Source organism: Peromyscus maniculatus, chromosome 19, assembly GCF_049852395.1.
Source record: "Peromyscus maniculatus bairdii isolate BWxNUB_F1_BW_parent chromosome 19, HU_Pman_BW_mat_3.1, whole genome shotgun sequence".
Lineage (NCBI taxonomy): Eukaryota > Metazoa > Chordata > Mammalia > Rodentia > Cricetidae > Peromyscus > Peromyscus maniculatus.
This window is the reverse complement of record NC_134870.1, coordinates 74,645,378-74,671,846: the sequence shown is the minus strand read 5'-3', so window position 1 is coordinate 74,671,846 and position 26,469 is coordinate 74,645,378. Positions and strand designations below refer to the sequence as shown.

General features: G+C 46.8%; 1 long non-coding RNA gene across 1 annotated transcript; it reads right to left on the bottom strand.

The window, feature by feature from the left end:
• Positions 1-357: 357 nt before the first annotated feature.
• LOC143269635 (uncharacterized) lies at positions 358-26,291 on the bottom strand. Its single transcript, XR_013046209.1, has 3 exons — positions 26,008-26,291; positions 3,829-3,859; positions 358-1,727 (listed from the first exon to the last, which is right to left on the bottom strand). It is a non-coding gene; the product is annotated as an uncharacterized LOC143269635 (long non-coding RNA).
• Between the last annotated feature and the right edge of the window lie 178 nt (positions 26,292-26,469).

The window sequence follows — 26,469 nt, the reverse complement described above, 5'->3', positions numbered from 1 at the left end:
GCAAAAGTCAGAGCTTAGCTACACCAGCTCCTCTTCATGGATGTCGGAGCTGCGCATGGACTTCTTCTGTTTTACAGCTGTCAGTGAAGAACTGACCTGTGCTTAGAGCTGTGTGCCCACGGTGTTAAAACAGATTGGGCGTGGGGCACAGCTTTCTGTCCCTTTAACAAAATACTGGAGATGGTCAGCTTATAAAGAGGGGACTGTTCTTTTGGTTCACCATTTCGGTCCATAAAAGTGAGGCAGAGCACTTGGTGAGGGGAGGGCGTGGGACAAGGCTACCCAAGTCATGGTGATGAGGAAGAGGAGAGAGGAAAGGACGGGGGCCCAGACTGGGACCCCATCCCACCTCCAGAAACCAAACTTCCTGCCACTTTGTCCTACCTCTTAAGGGATCTACCACTTCCCAGTGTCCCAGTAGTGACACAGACCGATGACAAACCTTTGGCATGTGACTTGTAGGGAATATTCGAGATCCAATCTATGACCCTATTTCACGAGAGTCCAGTCAAGGCTGGGTTTTATTTCAGGCCTTTGACTTTGTCTTCTTTGCAAGTTCTACATTGGCACTTCAGGCCTGTCTCTTCCTAAACTTCAGTGACACCACAGTGCCCTTTCCTGGGTCCCTGGGTCCCTGGGTCCCTGGGTCCCTGGGTCTGTGTCCTGTGAGTCCCTCCTAATTATCTGTGCCCCCCCCATGCTTCCTAATGGACTCAGACAGCAATCAGGATCAGAAGGACTCAGCCACACAGGCTTCTAGGAGCTCTCAACTGCTTGTGGGGTAGTTCCAAATTTCATCTCAAGTCTAGAGCTTTCCTTCAAATTCTAGATCTGTATCTGTTACTACTCATTGAATACATCTAACCACAAGACCAGAAACATCACCAAGCTCCTTCATTCCAAGGAGAAGAAAGCCTCACTCTTGGTTACATAATTCTCTGTGACTGCTGCAGACGACATTGTGTCTAGATGTCAAAACTTCTGACATGCCTACGAGCCTTGTGTCCCGCCAACCAAGGCAAACGAGACTCCTCTGTTTCTGCAGTCCCGCTGAGTGCCCCTGAGCACACACTGCCCACGCCTCAACTTTAGCGAAGCTCGTTGCAAACTTTGCCTCTTTAAAAACACAACAATCTCACACCTTGACCAGGTCTTCATCTTCGGGAAGGCCCCTCCTGTACCCTCACTGAGTTTTTCTCCTTCCTTCCCTTGGTCTTCTCTTGGCCTTAGTTTGTTTCTGTGGCTGCCAGAACACCCCACCACAAACAGAAATGCATCTTCCCTCTCATGGTTCGGAAGATTGGAAGTCCAAGCCAAGATGTTGGAGGGTCTCAAGCCCACTAAGGTCCAGGGCGGGCTCTGCGGCCTCTTACAGCTTGAGGTGGTTCTCTAACAAGGTAGGGGCCCCACGATACTCTCTGTCTTGCCTTACAGTCTGCTGTGGGGCTTAGGGAATCTTGAGGTGACTTGTATTTCTTTACTACTTGATGAAACTTCTTTGCCTAGAGAAGTCTTGAGCAGGAGCCTGGGGTGACAAGGAGGTGTCATCACCTTCCTGTCCAACATGGTGGTCAACAGTGACATGTGGCCACTGAGTACTTCAAATAGAAGCCAACATAACTCAGTAACTAATGTTTGACTTTTACTTACATTGTTTAAAATCTTCACTGAAATCCTGATGTGGTCAGTGGCTGCCCTGTGGTGGCCACAGCTTTCTATGTCCACTACTGGGTTTGGATAAAGGAACGAAAGATCTGTCATATTGATGTCTTTCAACAGGTTCATCAACGACAGTGGACATTTCTGTCAAGCTCCTCACTATGTTAAGCAATTTTCTGAATAAGAAAATTTAACCTTTTACCTTCACACATTGTCTTGATTGATTTTGATTTTCAATTTAACACAGCCTAGAGTCATCTGTGAGGAAAACCTCCATTGAGGAATTGCCCAGATCAGATTGGCCTGTGGATGTGTCTGTGGGGTATTTCTTGGTTATTAATTGGTACAGGGGGCCAGTCCACTGTGGGTGGCACCATGGGTAGGTGGTCCTGGGCTGTACAAGAAAGCCAGCTAAGCATGGTGCTGTGAGTGAATGAGACAGTAAGCAGTATTCCTCTATGGTGTCTGCTTCAGGCTCCTACCCTGGCTTTCTTAGAAGACACACTCTGACCTGGAAGTACTAGGCAAACAAACTCTTTCTTCCCCTAAGTTGCTTTTGTTCAGAATGCAGAATGAAACTAGAATACATATGCTACTTTTTTTGGCCTTTGTCATATGGAAAATTTAAGTTTAGATGGGAACACTAATATCTGGGCATACATTCCTTATAAAATATTTTTGTATTCTTTATATTAACGTACAAGTTAGCTGAGCAATGAAAGGCGATCTGTATAACCCTCCTTACCCCAGCGTCTTTCAGAAACACTGTCCTGTTTGTTTGTTTGTTTGTTTTTCAAAGTAATCAATTCTGCAAATCAAATCACTGATAAGAACTGCCGTAGGAAACAGAAAAACAGCAAAGCACAAAAGGTTTTCAAAGCAGAAGTTGCTTATTTGCTCATCAAAATCTCATCTCTTTGGTTGGTTTGTGTTGAGAAAGGGAGCCATTGCTTATGAAACTCCACAAGCCCACACGGTTGCTTATGGGATGGCCAAAAATAGAGTGTGACTGCACAGGACATTTGTGTTGCAGTAGCCCCTGGCCAGCTGACTACTGGAAACACAGGCCCGCTTCAGCATTTAACAGAGGCCTCACATCAAAGCTGCCTCGCTGGTCTCTATAACGTCACACTCCTCTGCCTCATCACACAGAGACAGGCAGTCATTTTCAAAAGCACCAGAAACTCCACCTAAAAACATGATGGGAGACCCACTAGAAACCCCCATACGTGGTAGCACGGGATGTGGAAAGATGGAGGGGCGCCGTGGAACATCCCTGGGGTCCCTGCCCTGCCCGCCAGGTTCCAGGGCACTTCTGCAGATGGAGGGGGACCTTGGGGTGGGGGGCTGACTCTGTCTACATCTGCAGGTGCTTGCGCCCTTCACAGCCACCGGGCTGCCAGTGGTGGCGTTTCTCCTCAGAGCCTCTTAACTTGTGCTGTTGTTGTGACATGTACCAGACACTGACTATGCCACAAACGATCCAAAACCTGAACACCTCATTGTTGCCTGTAACGAATACCTGTCAATTTTAGACTTGACAATTTCTACTTATGTTAAATTGCAGGGGGTACATTAAAAAAAAGATGGAACACCCTCTCTTGTGGTGTTATGAAAAGAAATAAGGAAGTATTTGATATGTGCTTTCGCACATTTGAACAAAACCTAAAGCTCTGGCTTTCGGATTTAAAAATTAAAAAAAAAAAAAAAAAAAAAAAAAAAAAAAAAAAAAAAAAAAGGAAAGGAAAGGAAAGAAAAAAAGATGGAACAGAGCCGGAATTACAGAAAACCAGACCAGTGGCTACATCCCAGGTTTTTTTTTTCCTTGTTTTTTTTTTTCTTTGCAGAGATGCACATATGTCCACAAACACTTCTAGGGAGTGAAAAAGGAAAGAGAAAATTTGCTACCAGTGCAGTGAATTAGGAAAGTGTCGCTGGCTCCAGAAGTCTCCACTTCTTAAAGGGAACATAATTATTAGGGCTATAAACATTTTAATCATTTCCTCGAACATACTCAAGTGTAGACCTGGCGAGTCTCTCCCAGAGCAGAGCCCGGCCCTTTCCCTAATGGCGCATTTTCTTAATGGCTTTGCTGGGCCCGAGCTCACCTCACTGCGCTGTTCCTCGTTACAGCCGACATGAGTTAATATTGCACTAAAAAATACTCACCCTATTTCTCCACCACGCCAGCCCCCTCCACCTGCAGAGGGAGAGAAGGAAAATGAGACCACTAAGCAGGAAGCCCACGGACCCCCAAACTCTTGGGAGCACATTTAGAACAGAGACTGGAGGATGGAGGGGGGCACAGCAGGCTGCTGGGGGAATACCTGTCAAAACATGGCTGAAAATGAGCTCAGCAGATGACGTCCTAACAGTAAGAAGGGATCTGGTACCCACAGTGCCGCACCAGACAAAGGCTGGGGCTGAGAGAGATGGTTTGGGTGATAACGAGCTTGCTGTACATATGTGGGGGACTTAGCTTGATCCCCCAGAATCCACATAGTAAAAAATCCCAATCCGAAAAATGTCCCAACAGGCTTATTGGTTAGGCACCCAACGCTAGCCTACTTGCTAAAAGTTCCAGGCCAGTGAGAGATTTCTAAAAAAACCAAAGCAGACCGCTCCTGAGGAATGACAGCCGAGGTTGTTCTCTGAGCTCCACAAGCATGTGCGTACACACGCGTGTACACTCACGCACACACAAGACAAAGCTACAATCCCTATGTGGAATGCCGAGGCAGCCCTCTAGCATGCAGAAAGGCAGTCCTTGGTCTACCCAGGGACCACCTCTCTGAGGATGAGGCCCAGCACTGAGAGGTATTCAATAAATATTTTAAATGGACTTAGTCCTTGGATTTGTCCAACTTTGGGGAGTTGAACATCTTTCCACACATTAATCAACAATGGGCATTTCTTTCATCAATGACAGTTTCGATGGAGCTCTTTGATACATTAAATAATTTTGTCTATAAGGAAATTCGAACTTTGACACACACACTGTAGATATTTTGTGATCCTGGGGCAAACAAGGGAGGGTGTGACTAGCAATTTCTAGAGACACACAGCTCATTTGAATTAGCAGCCCAGCCTATGTAGTCTATCACAGAATCCTGTCCTCTGCCTAAGTGATAACAGTAGATGCCTGACCTAAGGAATGTCCCATAAAATGGGGGGTTTGTATGGACAGCATTCATGGAGTCCTCTAGTCCAGCATTTCAGCCTGCCACACGCCTACAGCTTAAAAACAAACAAACCACCCAAAAAAATAAAAATAAAAATGAAAAACAGGTGTGGTGGCACACATCTTTAACCCCAGCACTCAGGAGGCAGAGACAGGTGGATCCCTGAGTCGGAGGCCAGCCTGGTCTACAAGGTCCAAAGCCTACAGAGATGACCAGTAGATAAAATGCTTGCTGTGAAATCATGAGAAACCACATTTAAAAAAATAAAAGCCAGGTGTAATGACCCATGCATGCAATCCCAGTCCTGGGATGGGAGATAGAGAAACAGGCAGATTCCAAGGGCCCATGCCCAAAGCTATTATTCAGCATGCACACACACATGCATGCAGATACACCTGCACACACACGTATGCATGCACACAAAAACACACACAAGGTCCTGAGAAGTCACCTCTCCAGATCACACAAGGTCAGTCCTCTCAGAGCTGGCACTAAAAACTTCCAACACCAGAAGATCGCTGTTCCATTACAGCATATGGTAATTCTTGTTAGACGGAAAACAGAAATATTTAGGAGGTCCTCAGAGGCTCTTATTTCTTGTGTGGAAAGTGAGGACTTGACATTCTTTAGGAGTGCTGGTCAACTCCAGACAAGCCACATTAAATAATGAAGTGGGAACAGGGACTGTGAAAAATTTAAGGATGAAGGGGGTTTAAAGACCTACAGGTTTCAAAGCTCCTAGAATTATTATTTTCCTTTCATACCCTTGGCTCCTTCTTGGAGTTTTGGGTCCTATTCAAATGTTAGTTTTACTGGAGTGTTTTATCAGGGCCAAATTAACACTCAAACTGGAATTAATGCCTACCTTGTTCTTCAAATTCAGACTCCCAGGTGCCAGGTAGGTGTTGAACACACTTTAACACCCAAGGACTTTTCCCACAGAAAAAATATATCAATTTACCAAGAAGAACAAACCTCAAACCTTGATGTCTAAACCTTATTGGCATTGGTTGTGGGCACTGACCCCACAGCCGTCTCCTCTTCCTCCTTCCCTGCTCCCTTCCTTTCCCCCTCCATCCCTGCTTTTCCTGGTGCCTTGTCCCTGGCTTTCCCATCCTGCTGCTCCATGGGGCTATCGGAGGACTGTAGTCTTTGGGAGAAAACTCACACACACACCCCAGATGTGCTACCTTTCTTTATGCTCAGCCCCAAGACGGGAAGAAGGTAATAAATCTTGTTCCCTGTGGGCTGCCATGTCCCCAGCATTCTGGGGTCCTCCAGTGGAGGTCTCTGAGCACCTCGCTGCCAAGGTGCAGCATGGCTGAATGCAGGTTCCATTTCATCTTGGCAGAGGTCCTCACTTTCCACACAAATTATTAGTACTCTTGCGTCGAGTTCTGACATCATAATGTCTTTCCCATACACCTGCTCTGGCAGTGTCAGGAAATCATTGCACCCCAATCAACTGAAGAGGGAACCAGCATCCTCACGCACAAACAGATGTGGTCACTTTTCCCATCAGAGCATCTCACCCAACGCTCTGCCTTAGATAGGCAAGCCCAAGATCTACCCCCTTTCACATTTAGAAACTTAGTGTTACTTGCATTTGATTTTACGATCCTCTGTTTTCCAGTGTGCCGTGGGAAATGATACTGCTACTCAGAGATGAGTACTTCTACAGGTAAGTAAAACTTAGAAAATGACCCCCAGTTTTTCATCATTTAGTGTTTTAAAATTAAGAAATTCTTCTGAGTGATCATTCTTAAAATGTCAAAGGGTAATTGTGTGATCAATGGCAATGGCAACATTCTTTACCTGGGGGATGTGATCACATTCTACTTACCACTTACAGTCAAAGGAGCTTTGTCAGGTGTGGCTCCCTTTTCCACTGACTTAAATTTACAAGCAAAAACCTGAAGCAGAGCCGTGCTACACATGGCAGGCAAAACACTCGCTCACTTAAAGAAGGGAGAGATGCCAGCTGAGTCTCTTGGTTTCTAAGTCATCTCAAGCTTGGCTCTCCAAGACCTCACACGCCACCCTTTCTAATGGCCACCAAAACGAGTCCCCGACTTCGCCAGTTTTTACTTCAGTTTTCAGTGGCTCTGCTGAAGTCTTATCCCAAACCTGCTGTGGGCAGACCACCTGGAGTTAGCTGGGTGTTCAAAGGGACCCGTCCTGGGTAGGTTTATTATCAATGATGAGGCCACAGAACTGAAGGCTTTTTTCTGGAACTCTCAACGCGCAGTGCCCTCTAGGTGTGTCCTGCAGAAAAAGAAGAAGGTGAATCCCACAGAAACCTCCCTGCTCTGTGTAAAACATCTTGAGTTATGGTTTTGTCAGGGATGAAACAATATTTTTATCAATGCGAAACTGATACACTTGGATCTAAAATGCTTATCTGCCTCCCCTCACACAAGTCCTTAACCAAAGCTGTTTTTGCTATTAATTCTTTGAGTCAAAATTAACCGTCAATAAGCTTTTATGCATCTAATTTTGCCATACTAATGATTATACTACATAGTACAACCCATTGATTTTTGTGATCATGTCAATTCCTCATCCTCTCTAGCGACTCCCAAAATTTAGCCTGTAAAATAAGGTAGGAATGGAAAGTCTTCGTTTTTAATTCCCCAGTGATTTGCACAGAAAACTTGTTAAGTGAACGGATTTCATAGCATCGCCCTTCACGATGGGGGGGTGGGAGGGGTCATCCTAGAGGCAAGTCATGCGAGTGGGAGCGTTGTTCAGCCAGTCTGCACTCAAACCTTTCAACCCCCAACCCCCACACCCACTGTGGAGTGACAGAATGACTGGCTGATGTCACCGTTTTCCTGGTGATATGATTGATACCTGTCATGTGGTTTAGGGGCTATGACCATGCCTAGCCATTTCTGAAAGCAAGTTTGTGTAACGCAACTGAAACTCAAACATGAACTCTGTGATGAACCCAGACGTAAGAGCTGGCTCCACTCCTTTGAGGCCGTTGCAATCCTCGCTCCTCTCCAAGCCTGTTATTGGCAGGTTGGCACTAGCAGGGAGTCTTGGAAGGTGCTTGGTTTCGTGGGTAGTGAAAGCCCACTGGCTCAGCAGAGTGGTGAATCACTGAACGTCACAGATTTCCAGTCATGACTAGTTGAGTGCTGAAGAAAGGATTCCCTCCTACCTTTAGGCGTTCCATGTTTTGCAAGTTGAGGATATTGACAATAGAGTGCAGACAAATTTCTAATTGGTCTTATTAAATAAAAATCACGCAGCCAAATATAGGAGTGAAAGCCTTAGATCAGGGAGATAGAGCCACCAGCCAACCTTACCTCACCAGCTCGGAAGCTTCCAAATGAGTTACTTCCTGTCTACCCACATCTTTATTGCCTTGCTGTTCTGCCCTCTCATTGGCTCTTAGCCCAGCTACCTCACTTCCTTGTCACTTCCTGTCTGTACAGACCTCCAGGTCTCTATGGTTGGTACTGGGATTAAAGACGTGTGACCTTGTTCCCTAGTATGACCTTGAACACACAGAGATCCTGCCTGCTAAGGGATTAAGGGCCTGTGCTGCCTGACTTCTTGTTTACTTTAAATGGCTGGCCCTTCCCCCCTGATCTCCAGGCAAGCTTTATTTATTAACGCACAAATAAAATATCACCACATTCCCCCTTTTTTGTCTAATAAAAATAAAAAAATTTAAAAAGTTATAACTAATATAAGATAAACTATATACAATAAGTACAATAACTATATACAATATATACAAGCAATAAATACACATTGTTTAGGATGGTTGGTTACAAGTTGTTAATTGTTAATGGTCAAAAAAAAGCTAAACAAAGGAGATTAGATTTAAGGTTCTTGTTTAAAAAGAAAAAAAGGATAAAAATAGGAGATAGATCATTGAATCTACTCTGGGAAAAAAGATAGAGAAATAATAGGATAAAAGGATAGATTATTGAATCTACTCTGAAAAGAAAAAGGGAAGATAAAGAAATTATAAGATAAAGGGAGATTGTTGAATCTACTTTTAAAAAGGAACTACTTGTTTTAAATATTTTGTATGGACTGGATTTTTGTATATTGTATACAATATTGGAATGGACTCACCAAAATAGGATAATGAAATTTTTTGTCTGAATTTGTCAAATGTTAATGAATTGGACATTGTTAATGTACATAATGAAGTTTTTTCGTCTGAATCTGTCAAATGTTAATAGACTAGACATTGTTAATGTAATTCTTGACTGTACATATTGTATATACTATTTCTTATATTAGTTATAATTTTTATTTTAAATAAAAAAGGGGAAATGTAGCTGATATATTATGTACCCCAGTAAACTTATCTGGGTGTCAGAGAACAGAACAGCCACTATATTAAACATATAGGTTAGGCAATGGTAGCACACCTCTTTAATCCTAGCATTTCAGAGGCAGAAATCCATCCAGATCTCTGTGAGTTCAAGGCTACACTGGAAACAGAGCCAGGCATGGTGGCACACACCTTTAATCCTAGGACTTGAGATCTCATGTCTTGCTTGGGAAAGATAAATTCCTTTAATGGAAGTGATGGCAGGAAGCAAAAAGGTATATCAGGTGTGAGGACCAGGAACTAGAGGCTTTTAGGCTTTTAAGCTTTGGGGCTTTTAGCAGCAGTTCAGCTGAGATCCAGTCGGATAAGGACTCAGTGACTTCCAGTTTGAGGAAGACGTTGGCAAGGTGAGGTTAGCTGTGGCTTGTTCTGCTTCTCTAATCTTTCAGCATTCACCCCAATACCTGGCTCCGTGTTTTTTATTAATAAGACCGTGTAGAAATTCATGTCACAATAGAGTGTTGAATCACTAGCATCACAGATATCCAATCAGGTCATTTCCAGGTTTGAGTACATTTGAGCTTTGAGAATCCTCTGTGTGATTTGTTTCCACAGGCATGCAACAGGAAGCAGGGTCAGTCTGCCCTGGCCAGTTTCTTGCTAAGGGTCCCTGTTTCCAGGCTTCAGGAGATACAAGGAAAGAATTGGACCCCAAATCATACAGGGCAGACCATCAGCATCCTATGTAGGAAGTTCTGTGGCCCTCATGACCATTTCATCAGAAAAAAAATAGAGCTCTGGACCAGTTTCATCTCCAAAATCCCTAACCGTGTGCTGAGAGTGGAGCTGTGGCACTTTTGGTGAGGGTACAACCCCTGTAGAGATAGCAGATACAGTTTATGGAGAACGCAGCTGCCAACGCCACCTCAGCCCGGCTCCAATTTCCTGTAGAGCAGTTGCTGTGAGGCCTTCATCCACCGTGGTTTCTGTTTCCACATGCCCAAAAGATAATTTGGGTTTGGTTTGGTTTGGTTTGGTTTTTTTTTTTTTAACTCCAGTGAGTTGGCAGGGTACAACACAGTGCTGTAGCAATGTAAACTCCTCTGCATGTGTACCCATGAACATTAAGAGAGAAATGTCCATGACCAGACAGCCGAGGGGCAAGCTGAACACTGACCCCACACTGTAGACATTCAAGTACCTTCAGAGGAAATTGTAGGACTAAGCGGTGCCATCAAGAACTCTCTTCTGCCTGGCAGTGGTGGTGCACGCCCTTAATCCCAGTACTTGGAGGGGCAGAAGCAGGTGGACCTCTGTAAGTTCGAGGCCAGACTGGTCCACAAAGTGAGTTCCAGGACAGTCAGGGCTGTTACACTAGAGGGGGAAGAATAGCATAATGGCTAGGTCTAATTGTCAAGTTGACACAACCTCAAACAGTCCAGGGAGAGAATCTCAGTGAGGAATTATCTGGATCAGAATGGCCTGTGGATGTGTCTATGGGGGACTTTCTTGATGCTTAACTGATGGAGAAAGAATCTGCCCATGGTGCGTGGCACCGTCCCTACACAGGAGGTCCTGAGTGATACTCTAGAGGAAAATGCTGGATGAGAGCAGAGATCCATGAGTTCACTCTCTCTGCTCTTGACTGTGGACGTGGTGCTTCAAGCTCTGCCTTGACTTCCCACAATAATGGACTGTAACCTGGAATTGCGAAGGAAACACACCCTTCCCTTCCTAAGTTGTTTTTTTTGTTTTTTGTTTTTTGTTTTTCTCTTGTTGGGTACTTGTCACAGTAACGGAAGTGACAGGGCAAATGGCCAAGGGTAATAATTGTCCCTATACTTATCAGGAAGCATCTAACCAGCCCCTGTGCTAACAGCCCTACCTGACTCCCTTTAGGGTTTGGGGGCATTCTGAAGAGATCAACACACACACACACACACACACACACACACACACACACACACACACACACACACCACAGGCTTCTGTTAGTCCGAGCTCTAAATTCTCATTTGTCTACTCGGTAACTCCAAGCATCAAGCAAGCACAACAGCACACAAATTCAGTTTGGACTCAGTTCCTCATCACTGAACTGGATTTGTTTCTTGTTTCCTCCCAGATTCCAGCTTCTCCATAAGTACCAGAAGGTGAGACAGGAAGTGAACACAGCTGATGTTTCTTTCTTTCCTTTTCTGGTAGATTCGAAAGCTGGAAGCCTTGAGATGATGACCTTCTGAGGATTGGTAATGAGAAAGCCATGCGGAGGCAGGACTCTTTTATCTTGAAAACTAACAATGCAAGGTCACTGTCCAGCGATGAGTCCCTTGAAACTGGTACTTGTCGGCTATTCCGAAGAGCGTGGCTGTGTGGGAGCCACAAGGAACGAGAAAGAGGACAGACTTGGGACTCATCTCACACCCGAAGAGTGGCCAAGTTTGCAGAGCAATATCCTGGAACTGTATGAGTAAACGTGGCGTAAATCCCCTGCCGTGGGAAGATAAGTGCTCTGAGTTCTGTAAGCTAAATGCACACTGCTGAAATCTGATTGGAAACTTCGAGATGTGAAGACTGAAAATCACAAGAAGGAGGCAATGCTTAATCTCCTGCTGGATGATGATTCAAGATAAACCAAGAGAGAGAGACCTGCTGCCTGATAAACCAGTCAATAGTGCAGATGGGAGATACCCACCGGGAGGGAGAGGGGGAAGGGTGGGCATTTCCGGTTTGTCATGATGCTCTCAGGTCCTTATTGGAATAGATGAGACCTGCATCCTCCAGGTATGTTCTTACACTGTGGGGCCCCGGGAATCTCACCTTCTAGGTAGACAGCCATATCAGGAATCCACAATCTTTCAGCAATCTCATTTGTCCATTAGAGATGATGAGATGGTCTTTGAAAGGAATCCATGTATTGAAGGAGACCAGTATTCATGTAGAGATTCTCCTATCTGTCAGTCAATCCGTGTTTAGAAATCTTAGGGTTTTTCTTTTTTTCTTTCTTTCATTCATTTGGAACAAATACACACCTAGATACAAAAGGACCAGAGAAATCAGTGTTTCTGGACAAATGAGTAGAATTCATGCCCACAAAGTGAATAAAAGGAGACGTAAGCACACAGTTTTTCACTCTGTGATTGTGTGTGTGTGTGTGTGTGTGTGTGTGTGTGTGTGTGTGTGTGTGTGTATACAACAGCTCTTGATGGTACACTTACTGCAATAGTTATTTGGAGGGAATTTGAGAAGAAGTCTTTGAATGTGATCAGCTTAACAGATTTATTTATTAAATAATTCACTAGGCTTTTCTGCTGAAAAATTTTCTAGTTGCAACAGAAAGAAAGCCAGGCAAGAAAAATGCTCATGGCGAGAAGCGTCTATGGAATGTCTTAGCTCTGGATTCTTTATTAGGTAAAACGGTGTCATACTGCCATCCCTGTTGCAAACTCTTCATTTAATTTCCCTCTTTTGTGGATATTTTGTTTTCTCCTAAATGTCAGTGTTTGCTGGAGAAAAATGAAACGCTTCTGGTTTTTCCTTGAAAGCTTCTTGCAGTATGCCTCCACCTGCTGGCCGTTTTGCAAACTGCGGCCGTAGCTCTGTGTGTTCAAGAGTTAATGTTCTCCCCATCACAAGAGAGAAGAGAAATTATAAATATATAGAAGAGGCTGATTAAAAAAACCAATTGTAAATTAAATATTATTCACAAAGCTCCTGAAAGACAGTATAACCAAAGTGTGTTCAGTACAGTTTGGAATGAAAATAATTTCATTTTAGGGAAAGCAGGGTTTATGTTGATACAAGTAATCTGCGGTATTTATCAAAATATAATCAATTAAAGGTGAAATGTAAATTGTGGCATTAAACTTCTGAATACTAACAAATATTTCCATTTCCCCAGCTGTATCATATCATTTTTATCAGCCGTTGGGAAGGAAGCTGTGTGGGCAATGCCTGTCCTATACAACAGTACATCCTGGTGGCACCCCTGTTCTGTGGCACAGGTGAGTCCTAAGAATTCATGTCACGGCCCTGATAGGTCAGGAGCCATAATGGCATGCTGTATAAATTTGAATTTTGGCACTCTTTAGGAAGTGGATTATTATTGACCCGATAGGTCAATAACAACTCCCAAAAAGCCAGTGCCACTGCTGGGTGATTCCTTCACGGTGTGTGTTTTATTGAATTTTTGGGGCCATTGGGGTCTGACTCGTCAATCTTACTGCTAGGGTCAGGAAGCAAATGTATGAGCCAGCAACGTGACGGTCAAATCACCCTTGTTCTGACCCAAGAAGCCACAGGAAAACATGGGCTGTTTCCACGACAGCTTGTTCTGCCACCTTCCACTTCTCCGTACACACACACACACACACACACACACACACACACACACACACACACACACACACCTGGAAACACTGAAAGGTAGATAAGGGTGTAGTGGCTTGATTTCAAGCTCAAAAGAGAGGAGTGGGGACAGAGGGGGAAATAAAGAGGGAGAAGGAGGAAGGGTGGGCTGGTAGGTTTGCTCACACGAAAAGACATTGCAAAAAAAATATATAGATTCGTCAGCTGCCCAGAGGTGGATAACTATCCTAGCGAGATCTCTCACTTTGGAGAAACCAAATGAAACTTCCATTTAATTACCTACACAGTTACTGTGTTTGCTCTCTCCTGACATTAAAAAAATAAAAATAAAAATAGAGGGGCTGGAGCAATGGCTCATCGGTTAAGAGCACGGACTGCTCGTCCAAAAGACCCAGACTTGATTCTCAGCTCACAACTGTCTATAACGCGGCTTCCAGGAGATCCTACATCCTCTTCTGGCCTCCTCGGGCACTGGTATGCAGACATACATGCAGGCAAAACATTAATACATATAAAATAAAATAAAAGTTTTTTAATAGACATTGGAATTTTTGTCAGGAAAACAACTCCATGATTTGTATTTTGCAAGGAAAAAAAAAAGGAGACCCTTAAAGGCCACTGATGTAGGGAACTATGCTGCTCAGAGGCCCAAGCTGGTGATGAACCTACATGTACCATCCACACTGTGCAAAGCAGTGTGAATGCCTAATGCTTGGAGCCAGGACATGTTCTAGAAATGAAGGCATGAATGGACAAGTATCACCCAAAAGAGATGTAGGATTTAGGTCACTAGGAACATACCCTTACCCTCAGGTTGGCAGAAAATGGCTTCTTAGTTTTTGAAAGTAGGAAGAAACGGTATACAGAAACATTCCTGCTTAATGAGATCAGTATTCTTCCAAGTTATAGAAGAAAATCATCGGAAGGGTGAAAATAAGTGTTGTCCAACTTCATTCTTTTCCTCTAAGAATATCAAAAGTTCCCATTATTTTATGTGCTAAACTAAAGGGAAATTTAACACAATACCTAGAAATACAGCAAAACATTTTAATTCTTTGCTATTTCGACTCATAATCGTTTTAACTGATACTTTTTAAAACCAAAAGCTCAATGTTGATGGGACAAATGAGAACACACTGGATGAGCTGGGGACTGGGGAGGGGGGGGGAGTTGACCTTTAATTTTTTTTTTTTTAGCACCTGTATTGAGTCATGTAGTTGGACAACGGGTTAGAAACTGCAAATTCACGAAGAACCACACATGTAATTCTTCTGGGGAAATTATTTATTTTCGCTTTACAAGTGTCTGCTAGCTGCAGCACTGAATCTCTAGGGAAGGGATCAAAGTGTGTCTCCCTAGAGCTGGAGACTAAGGCACGAGAAAGCCTTCCCTGAGACACTGCAGAACAAAGCTCAGATGGTCCTCCCCTGGCCTCTGGGGAGAATTCCTTGGAACTCAGCCCAAACTGCTGGCTTTCTACCCTGGAGGCCCCCCATGGCTAGCCTAAGAGGATGACCTGTCACAGAACAGTGACACTGACTGGCAGCCGCAGCAGAGAAACAGCGGCGGCGGCGTGTGGATGATTTTGTGTCTGGGAAAGGAATCCCAAACCCCACCGACACACATCAGGCTCCCCATTCCTGTGGCTTGGGCAGGAGAGGGTTAATTCAGGAGCGCTACTGGCCTGGAGCAGCTGAAACCGATCTGCTGAGGACTCTCAGAAGCAGCAGGAGAGGCCGCTGCAGTTCAAGGACACCACACACACAAGTACATATGTGCACACGAACACACACACAAACAGCCCCACACCATGGATGGAGACTTCACGGGCCATAGAGCCTACTTCTTGCCAAGGAAATCCCTGGAAAGTCACTTCCGGAGCAGAAATGCCCCTGGTTTTGGAAGCCTGGCTGGCCAAGGCTGACGGGGCTGAAGCAGGCAGGAAGCCTGTAATCCTTGTGGCTGCCCAGCAGGCAGGCAGCAGGGGGAGCCTCAGGGCTCCTGGCCTGCAACATCCAAAAATAACCCCTCACTCATGAGCAGAAGCACCCACCAGCCCACCTCCCCCACCCCACCCCACCCCACCCCACCCCCCCACCCCCCCCCACCCCCGGGAAAAACAAAATCTCACTTCCCCTTCCTATTGAAAGAGAGGAGGGCTGGACATCATGATTCGAAATAAAATAGAACTTAAGTAGAATTTTTTTAAAGTCTTCGTTATTTCCCCAGTTTTCATTTGAAAGCTGATCTATCCCTCCCCCAACACCACACACCACACACACACACACACACACACACACACACACACACACACACACACACACGAGAATGCAAAGAAACGCAGTCCTCTGCCAACCAGCACTAGCTTCCAAGATACAATTTCAGTTGCAAATGTGACAGCCCTTAAGAGCAGGTTCAGAAGGCTTCCCCGTCATCACCAAAACAACGTTCAGGGGGATTCTGCACCAGGGCTGTCCTTACAGCAGGTGCACAACACACAGCCCCGCACAAATACACTCGGGCTGTCAACAAATCATAGCGCTAATGCTGAACTGAGTGACGGTGCATGTGATAAAAAGTTTATGCCGTCCTCGGTCGGCGCACACCTCCCTCCTAGGTCGGCGCACACCTCTCTGAGACCTCTGAGCTCCTCCACACTGTCTGCCTGCGAACACATCCGTCCCGAGCAGGCCTTGAAAGTGAATGTCTCCCACAAGAGTAAATCTTCCAAAGACTGGAGAGGCAGTTCCCACCCTTCTGATCAACGCTGACTTCAGATTCAACTTCATTCCATCTTTCATTTCAATCAGTCACTCTGGTCCAAGAACAGAGGGCTAATTTGGTGGCCAGAAAGACTAGAAGTCGTGTGGACCGGAGCCTCCTGTGGCAGCCATTCTGTCCTGTCACGGGAAGGAAGACTTCCTGTGACAGGGAAGGCAGCCTAGAGCACACTGGGTCTTGTGTGGAACAGAAATGCAAGCTGGTAGGAGGCTGATGGGCATTTAGTGCAAACTTAGACAGCAGCGAGCCTGCTTGCTTGAGTGCCTGAGAAACTGAATGGAGAGAAAGGAGGCGCCCTGGAGTCCCTGGACTCCTCTATGGAGTGTGCAGCACACAGAAGTTCCCAGGCTGGTCTAGACCTACACCAACAGGGAGGCTGGACTGGGCTCAGGGAGGCCAGAAGCTGTGTTTAAGGCACTGTGGACGGAGGGACTCCTTCAGACATTTCACCTAAGAATCTTGACTTTCTCTGGTAGATCTCTGGAGAACGAATGAAGGTCTTCAAAACCTTCGAGGCCTTAGCCCTTGGATAGAGTACATAGATTCAAATACCACAAAGCCTGTCCTTTTCCTAGGGCTGATGGGAGGCACCACCCAGCCAGGCCATTACATAAATGGGTCTGCCTTGGACCATGGGGGCCACTGCAGCTGCCCTTTCTCTGACTCCTAAGTCAAAAGAAGGGCCTCTGAGAGGACGGGGGGCCCCATTTTCAGCTCAGAAACACCATTGCACAGGACTACACTAGTTCTGCCCCTTTTTAAAAGTGCATTGGGCTGCATGGGGCCGAGGGAAGGAGATGGGGAGACCCCAGGCCAACCAGGCACTGAAGAATAACAGACACCACACTCCCTGATGATGCACACCCGTATACACAGAAGCCTCCATTAACTCTGAGTCCTTGTAGGTCAGCACAGCAGTAGCAGAGGGGTCCCCCAAGGGCTGGCCAGCTTCCCTCTTGGGGTCTTCTCACCTGGCCAGGCAGAAAAGGGACAGAGTACATCTCAATGTCAGTAGGTACATGCAGAAGCGGTTTTGATCCAGGGCCCCTGGATCCGGATGTCTATACAATCTTAATAGTCTCAACTTAAAGAGATAAAGGGGTTGAGTTATAAGCATCCATACTTTCAGTTTGTTTACTAGCTTGAGGGAATAAAGGGGGAAAGATGGCTAGCCCATTACCCCTTGTCAGGAAAAAAAAAAAAAAAGCCTTATTGAACCTATTCTGTGGCTGGTTGAAATTTTAAAGACCCAAAAGAGACAGCTAACTTTCACAGGCTCTGGTGGTATGGCCAGTGGGGGACTCTAGAATGTGGCAAGTGGGAGTCAATGGTGGCAGCTCCGTCTATCGAGTGGTGGAGGGAAGAAGCATGGAGGGAGCACACTAGGTTTCTCTCCCCATGAGAGGCAACTCAAGTCACCCTTTACTCTCAGTCTAATGGGAACAGAGAAAGGAGGCCCAGGGTCTGAGCGGCCATCAGGCTTGGTTCCCCACCCCTCACCGTGTGACTGTGGCTGGGTGGGTACTTCCCACCGTCCTCTGTCCCCTGCTTTTCTTAGCTGCACCAAAGCACCTGCGTCTACGGAGAGAGAGTAGACGAGGAGCAAGCAGGTGGTAGGGGACACGGGTCACTCCTGCACCCCTGTCCAGCCCTGTCTAGGACAGAGTGACCAGACCTAAGAGGGAAACACTGCCTAATTTCTACAGAACGTTCCAGGGCGATCATCCACTTCATGGCTTCCTCCCAGGCAGACGGCAAAAGCAAGCCTGGTACCCTGGACGCACAAAGACACCGAGTCAAAAAGCCACCTTCAAGCCTCGCCTTGCCATGTCCCTGCCCCTGTTCTGTGTGGCTTCTCCCCCTAGCCTGAATCTCTAACCTATTTTAAACACGCCACCCACTCCCCAGCACTAAGAGAAGCCGCCTTTTTTCTCTTTCTGTCTTTTTCCCCTCAGCAGATGAACTTTAAATGCAGTAGTGTGCTCCTCCTGGCTGACCCGCCTGCTGTGAGTAATTGTCTAGAGAGAATAGGGAAATCTAACAGCTTTTGTGAAAGGAAAAAGAGAAGACAGACATTATTATGATCTCGGATCCGAAGCTCTCTTCTTTTCTTTCTTTCCTTTTATATTTTTTTTTTCCTGGATCTAACAGCTGTTTCCCATCACAACTTGGGTTTGAAAGACATTGCAAAAATGAGTGTATCCGTGCCCCAATTAGTTTCAGTCGCTAATAACTTACTTGCCACCCAGGCCTGATTTAATCGGGACAGCCCTGATTTATGGTTGTTTGCCTGGTGTCCGACTCAACTGCCAGATTCTTGGGAGGGGTACCCTTTGGGGTGCTGGGGGAGGGAGGCTTGAGGGGACCCAGGGCTCCTCCAGGGGCAGACAGGAGTGCCCATCACCGAAGACCCAGCACCCACCAGCTCCTTCTGCCCCCGCCCCCAGCCCCAAGCCCTCCACACTTTAAGGTCAAAGACAGCTCCGAGCTTTGTGTCAGCTCAGACATAAAAGCCCGGAGCCTTTGGTGGGGAGGCCACTGTGGATGGTGCCAAATTATGCGTGTCTAGTTTTTGTGATGTGATCTACGCTGTTCATTAGGGACGGGGCTGAGCCCATGCACTCATTCTTCTTAGGGCTGCTCGCTGGTCTGCAGGGAGCCCCTGTGCAGAGAGGCCCATCCGTCCTTTGCCCACTCAGCAACTTTGCTCTCTCTGGATTTTTTTTTTTTTTATGAAAATTTTTCATGCAAAGTAGACATAGAAGTGGCTGGATCAGATCGTGCACACATCAAGCCCAGGACGCCAATGGCAGCAGTTAACAACTTTGAAGCTTTTGAAAATCTGTGTCTGGCAGGGCAGCTGTGTCTCCCATTTCATGGTGCAACCGCTGGGTCTTAATGACACCCATAAAAAGCAGGCGTGGGGGCGTATGCTTCAGGATTCTGGAAACACATTATATGGTGCAGAGAACCTCAGAAGGCTATGCAGGCTGTTTGGGTATGCTGCGGCCGGTGTGTCTCTGGAAAATACACACATGACACCACACAAAGGAGATTGGAGTGAATCCGCTGAGCTCCACGAAACAGACCAGAATTGAACTAAGGATACTCAGTGATTGCTGATCAACCCTGGTGACACAGCAGTGAAGAAAAAAAAGAAAGACGTATTCCTCTCCAGCTGCCCAGCTGCTGCACCCCATCGTGACAACAGTGTCCCTCCCCAGAGTCCCTCAAGCCTCCAAGTCCCCTGCCAGCAGAAGGAGCCCCTCTGAAAGCTGCCAGGTGGGCAGGAACAAAACCAACGGGTCTTCGTAGGCAGCGTGAGAACAGAACATGGAACTGGGTCAGACAAGAGAGGCCTCCAGCCTTCTCACCACCCTGAAACCCAAGCAAGACAGCATACCCCGGGGGCACCAGAAATAGCAATGTCACCCGAGCCCAAGAGAACTGCTTGCTCTCATACAAAAGTACAAATCAAAGCAAACCAGAAGGACTGAAAATCTCCAGCGAGGTGGCAACCTGCGGGCAGCCGCAGCAGTGCAGTGTACATAGGGGGTCCTCAGCAGCGACAGCTCTCCATATTAGGACGCCAGCGTCACAAGCGCCCAGAAGGCAGATACCCTCTTACCATCAGATACCAATATCTATCTGTTGGCAATCATCTGTGTCGTGTCGTCGTCCCCCCCCCCCGTCCCCCCCCCCCCCCGTGCTCTGGGCTCTGTATCTATGAGCCTGGTTATCCCATGATTTTGGAGAGCTACAGCACAAAATGGCAAGGGTTTGACCCTCTGATCTCTGGTCTGGCTTGTTGAGTGATTTCTTTTGCAGAGAGAATTCAGTGACCGGGGACATTATTTGACAACTTGTTAGGATGGCCACTGAGCTGGAAGAAGTTTCTTAGAGACATTATTCTTAAAAAAAATTAAGAGGGGAAAACATGGTGGTTCATCTCAGCAGGTGAAGGCACCTGAGTTCCATCCCTAGGACCCACGAGACAGGAGGAGAGAACCTGTTCCCACATGCTGTCCTCTGACCTCCAAATAATAAATAAATAAATGTTGTGTTTACAACTACAATAATCACTAAGGTAGCCATCGCACAGCAGAGCGTGCAGCCATGGAAGGCCACCCTCTCCGATCACAGCTGGCATCACATTTTCATTTTCTTCCTCTCTACTGTATGTGCAGAGGCGGCCAGAGCAGGACAGCTCGGGGCAGAGCTGGACTCTGCATGGTGACTGCAGAGAGGAGAAAATGAAAGAGGAAAGAGACCATCCATCCATCTCACTTGGCATGTTTATATGTTCTCTTAACCAAAAAGGGGGGGAAAAGTGTTTACCAGATGGAGTGTCAGGAACATTGTGTAAAAGAACACTTATCTGAGACACTTTGATCTTTCTCCAAAGCACCATTAGAGAAGGCAGAGGGGACGGGACGAGGGCCCTAGGGCCAAGGAGGAGGGGAGGAGGGAGTCTCCAGCAACAACCGTGCGCCTTTGGGACTGTGCTTTGAACTCGCCCCGGCCAGGCTGCCGGCCCACCGCACCTACAGAAACAGAGGAGGCCACAGCCATCCTCACTGCGGGCCACGGCAGCCGCTGCCCGATTCCAGGCTAAGTGCTCTTCTACCCTGGCTGCTCAGCCAGCCTGTGACCCTCCCATGTCCTGTTTCGTCTGGTCTGACAAGGCAGAGAGAAGAAAGAGAAAACAGCGAAAGGGGGGTCAGCCCCTCACTTGATTGCCACGTCCACATTGCTGCTTTCATTTTAATTTCGGCTTCTTGCCTTTTTGTGCGTTTTGTTTTGATGGGGGTTTTGTTGTTGTTCCGATCAGGGTCTTATTGTGTATTAATCCTCCTGCCTCAACCTCCCAAATGATGGCAGTACAGCTGTGATCCATCATGCGCAGCTTTGTTGTGCAATGTCCATCTGTAAAGGAACAAATGAAATGTGCCTAAAAAGGCTTTTTTTTGTTGTTGTTGGGATTATGTATGTCCAAGTTGAAAGTTCCAAGGAGGGGTCCAGAAGGCATGCACAGGGGGCTGGCAGAAGCCAATCACGGGATCCTGTGTTCATAGCTCTCCAGCGTCTTCAGGAACAAGGTGACTCAGCAAATTGTTTGGAGAAACCCAGCACATGCCATTGAAAACGGGAGTCTGTGCTGATGGGAAATACCACCCTGAGGTGGCGTTAACGAGCGCAGGGACTTTTGAAGGGCAAGAGAACAGGAAAGGCCTTTATTTTTTTTTTTTTTTTTTTTTTTTTTTTTTGGTTTTTCGAGACAGGGTTTCTCTGCGTAGCTTTGCGCCTTTCCTGGAGCTCACTTGGTAGCCCAGGCTGGCCTCGAACTCACAGAGATCCGCCTGGCTCTGCCTCCCGAGTGCTGGGATTAAAGGCGTGCGCCACCACCGCCCGGCCAGGAAAGGCCTTTAGATGCCAAGGAGGATCAGTACAGCATCCTGCCCTTGGACACTGGGTAATCACTGCTTTTTGTGCTTGGATACGAAACACCATACACCCAATGACTCCGGAGTCCACTGAGGCAGGAACCTCAGGAAACCACTTGCCATGCTCAATAGGTGCACACCCATTCCTGTTAGGACGTGTTTAGGAGTACATGGATTTTTCTGTGCCTCTACTGTGTAGGGGGAATGTGTCTCCACACAACCACATTCTCTAAGGGTGTTAGATAAGCAGGGTATTCTCTAAAGAGGTTAGATAAGCGAACAACAGCAAACATGTTTTCCTTTTAGTAAGAGTCAACTTCGGGTACGACAGTAAGCAAGGCGTTTGCAATCTGAGTCTATGCAGAGGACAACCGGAAGGTTAAGAATTTTGGCAAATACAGGGCAGAGGACAAAATAAACTGGCCAAGGCCTCCCAGGCACTGAAGCAAGGCCTCGGCTCTGCTCTTCGTCTCCAGGTTCTATGTTCTTCCACAGCTCTTCCTGCTTTCTCTTGTGTTTTTCTGTTTTGTCGTCGCAGGAGAAGGGACTCTCCTGTGATCAGACAACGAGCAGTGTTATTTACATTCCGACCTCTTTATCCATCAATCCGTCTTTGTGTCGAGCCTTGCATGTCTTCCCGTCCTTCCCAGGTCTATGATAGGGTGTTACAGCCACCGTCCCCCCACTGGGCTGTGGACAGCAGTGTTTCCTGAAGGGCTTCAGCCGTGTCAACCCACGCTAAGCCAGTTCCACCTTCTACATTCTTGTGGAGCATTCGCTCAGATGCATCGGCTGCAAACAACATGGACACTCTGTCCTTCTCCACTGCCAGCCTAGGAGGAGGAGCCTCCCAAGTGAAGGACAGTTCAGCTCCAGATGATCAGTAAGCACCCCAAATTGAAGATCCAGAAAGGAGTTGGAATCCCAAAGCAGGGGACATTGGGAGCAGAACCCAAGCAAGTCCTCTAGAAGGGGCCACCCTCGACTCCCACCCCACCTAGTGTCAGCCACATCGTTCACAGCCTGGCATGTGCCTGTGCGTGGACTTGAATACATGGCCTGGTCTCCTGGGGTTGTTCATCTATAAAACAGAGACAACAGCGTCTGTCCAATGGTGGTGTGTGAATCCCATCAAAATGTAAAGCTTAATTTTTAAATTCAAATTAGATCAAAATGCAAGGCAATTTGGTCAATTACATTCAATCCATTTGAATTAGCTAAATTAAATTCTCACTCAGTACTACCTACCTAATGCTAGAGTATCTTAAAGGGAGGACATGTGTAGAGCAGATGCTGAGTGGCCAGAGCAGGGTGACACTCGGAACCTCTCAGTGAAGTCTTTGCCACCAGCAGCAGGGTCGTCCTAATGAGACATTATTCTTGGGTTCTAAGGGGGTCTTGTGCAATACTCTACAAATCTAACTCTGAAATTACTTTATCAACAGTCTGCAAATCACACCTGTGTCTCATAGACTCAGTTATTCAGTAAATTGATCAAAGGTGATCAACTGCCATCCGTCCTTCCAATAACACTGTTTCATCCAGTTTTCAAAAAGTGTTGTGTCTTTCTGTGTGTGTACCTGGAGCTGGAGTTCTGATCCATTTCCCAGGGTCACTTTTTGAAAACCCTCTAAGCCCTGTGTCAGGCACACTATGGCACCAACTCAAACAAATGCATAGAAACTCAAATGTGCATACACGTGTGTACACACACACACACACACACACACACACACACACACACACATACACACACGAGAGGCAGAGGAGGGAGAGGATTATATTACCTAAGCATGTTATTACCTTCCAGGGGATTATATTACCTAAGCATGTTATTCCTTGCTGAGAACTTGGTTGGGTCCTGCCACTACAAGGCAGAGTGTCTTTACCAAGCCTTGTCAGAGAAGACAACACTCCAGAACCAGGTCCACACATGTCGGACTCACTGTCCCGACCCAATGGCATCACGACCTTTAAGGTTTTGTAACCAGAAAGCTACCTGCACATCCTTTGGCTTCCCAGCATCCCCCTGCTCCTCTTACATCAGCACGATTCAATATGGCGGCCACTGGTGATACGCGTGTGGCCACTGAACCCACTACGTCTTGACGATGACGGTGCTAAATAAAGGTGAAATGTGCCCTTTGTGTTATCAGGTTGATTTTGCGTTGAAATGGTGAGACTTTTGATATACTGAGATAAATAAACCACAGCATTAATGTTGCTTTCACTTTTTTTCATTTTCCTGTTTTAATGTGAAAATGGAATGATTTTGCAAGTTCAGGTTATGCTTATTTCTACTGGGCAGTGCAGAGACAGTCTACCTCCCTCCCTTCTCTGTCTCCCAGACCCTTCCCTATTTCTTCACCTAATAAGGTTCTTCACAACTGTGAAGACTCTTCTAGAATCTGTGTCTCCAGGGAGCATGTCTTACCTGCCTGGGGGGGGGGGTGAAGTTGAGCCTTGCTCTGTGCTGTGGAAGACAGCCTGCATGCTTCTGTTCTTGTGTGTGTGACACTCTTAAGCTACCTGTGGCATATGCCCTTCTAGACTATAAGCCACTGGAGGGTAGAAATTCTGTCATAGTCATATGAGCAGACACATCCACGTGTCTGGCATCATCCACAAGCATCTGCCACATCCTGCACTGTGCTGGGCATTTGGTCTTGATGCTCAAAAAAGCTTTAGGAAGGGGCAGGGATCTGAACTACCCAGATCTGTGAATAGACAAGGGTTCCTCCAAGAACTACGAATGACGGTCAGCTGTGTGAACTTGGCACCTAGAATCACCCGGGAAGAGTCTTAAGAGCCTCAGTCTACAGTGGGTTGGCTTGTGGGCATGTCTCTGGGTGGTTGTCTTTAATAAGTTAATGGATGTAGAAAGGCCTGGCCTGAGAGGCATGTCCTAGGCAGAGGGTCCCGAACTGTAAAAGGGTAGAAATATCCAGCAAAGAACAAGCCAGAAAGCATGTGAACATGTATACATGTATTTCTCTCTGCTCTTGACTGTGAATTTGAAGTGACTAGCTTTTAGACGTCCTTGCCTTGAGTTTTCTGCAGTAACAGACTGTAAGCTGGAATCGTAAGCTAAATTAAACCCCCGTGTCCCCTAAGTTGGGTTCTGTGGGGGTATTTCATCGCAGCAACAGAAACAAAACCAGAGTACAAGTCAATCCAGAATTAAACACCTTATTTCAACTTAACAATATTTTATGGCTTTTCTACATGCCTATCATATCCCATGACTCACATACTTTTCCCTCAAAGACATCTAAATCCACTCAAGATAAAGCACAGGAATAAATGAATGTGATAGAATGCAAAACACATCAAAGCACAGCCTTTCATGCAAATCAAAAAGTCCTTCACCCACGTGGGAGCACGGGCAAGCTTGGAGGAGTGTTAAAGACGGTGCGTACTGATGGGCGGTGAGGGAGGCCAGATGAGAAAGAAACAGGGGAGGGGGGCAGAGGTGGGACAAGGGGGGGTCGGGCAAGGCAGACTGGAACCGGGGTTGGCAAGAGCATAACGTATACACGGCAAAATGATTGGTTGGCAAGGTCTGTCAGAACACAGAACCACACACCGGGTAGCTTGAAACAACACACATGGAGGACAGATATAAACGGGTCAAGTCCCTCCCTCCAGAGCTCGGGGTGACACGGTCAGTTCCCCTGGCTCTAGTGGCCGTCAGCAGACCTGAGTACCTCTTGGCTTGTGGCATCACCCCAGTCGCTGCCTCCCCCGGTGTCAATCAACCCTCAAAGGAACCCTTCTTAACAGACACACCTGCAAAACTTGACCTTACCTTCACCTGACTTCATCTGTCAATACCGCAATTCCAAACAGCATCGCAGGTATTGGGGATGGCCAGTACTTCAACAACTCCTTTTGGGGGACACAACCCAGCCTCCCACAAAGAAGGTCCTGAAGCCCCACGGTGGTTCCCATGTACTTAAATAAAGAGTCTCTCTCTGCCCGCCTAGCCTATCATCATGTTCAATGAAGACGCAGCCTAACTTTGAATAGGAAAGCGCAGCGCAGGGGAAGGCTGGGAATCCATGCCTGGCACCGAGCAGCAATAGTGACATGAAAGGACATTTAGGGTCATGCTGCACACATCCGGGAAACTAGCAAACAACCATGTGTCCAACAGAAGGAAACCCTCCGTTTATGTGACCCACAGGGGACCTAGCTCAGTGTTGCCCAGGGCACCAGGAGTCCCGGTGACGGTGACCGTGACACCTTGACACACACCCCACACAGGAGCACGCACTTATGCGGGTCTCAGCTGAAGCCTGAGAGAGAGAAGCAAACACTGAAGTCCACAGGTGGGCTCGCTCCTCCACAGTGCCTGCCACTCCCTGCTAATCCCACCCACCCTGCTTGTCTTTACTTCCGCATCTGCACTTCCGGGGCACCAGATCCTTAGACGACTAGGTGGTTAACGTGGAATTAGACAAGCGAAGAGCCCCTCTAGCCTGTCATCATGTTCAGCAAAGAGGTGGCCTGAGTTTGAATAGGAAAACCCAGAGCAAGCAGCGAAACGCTGGGGATGCACGCCTGGCACCGAGCAGCACTAGTGCCATCTTGTGGCGAGAGCCTGTAACAGCCGCTCCTCACATTTTCCCTGTCAACCGCACAAGCTGGGGTCCAGCATCCAGCCCTGCCATTACTCATCCATCAGCAGAGACATCTGGGACTTTGATAACGGCTGCCAGGATCTGCTGATGTGCCC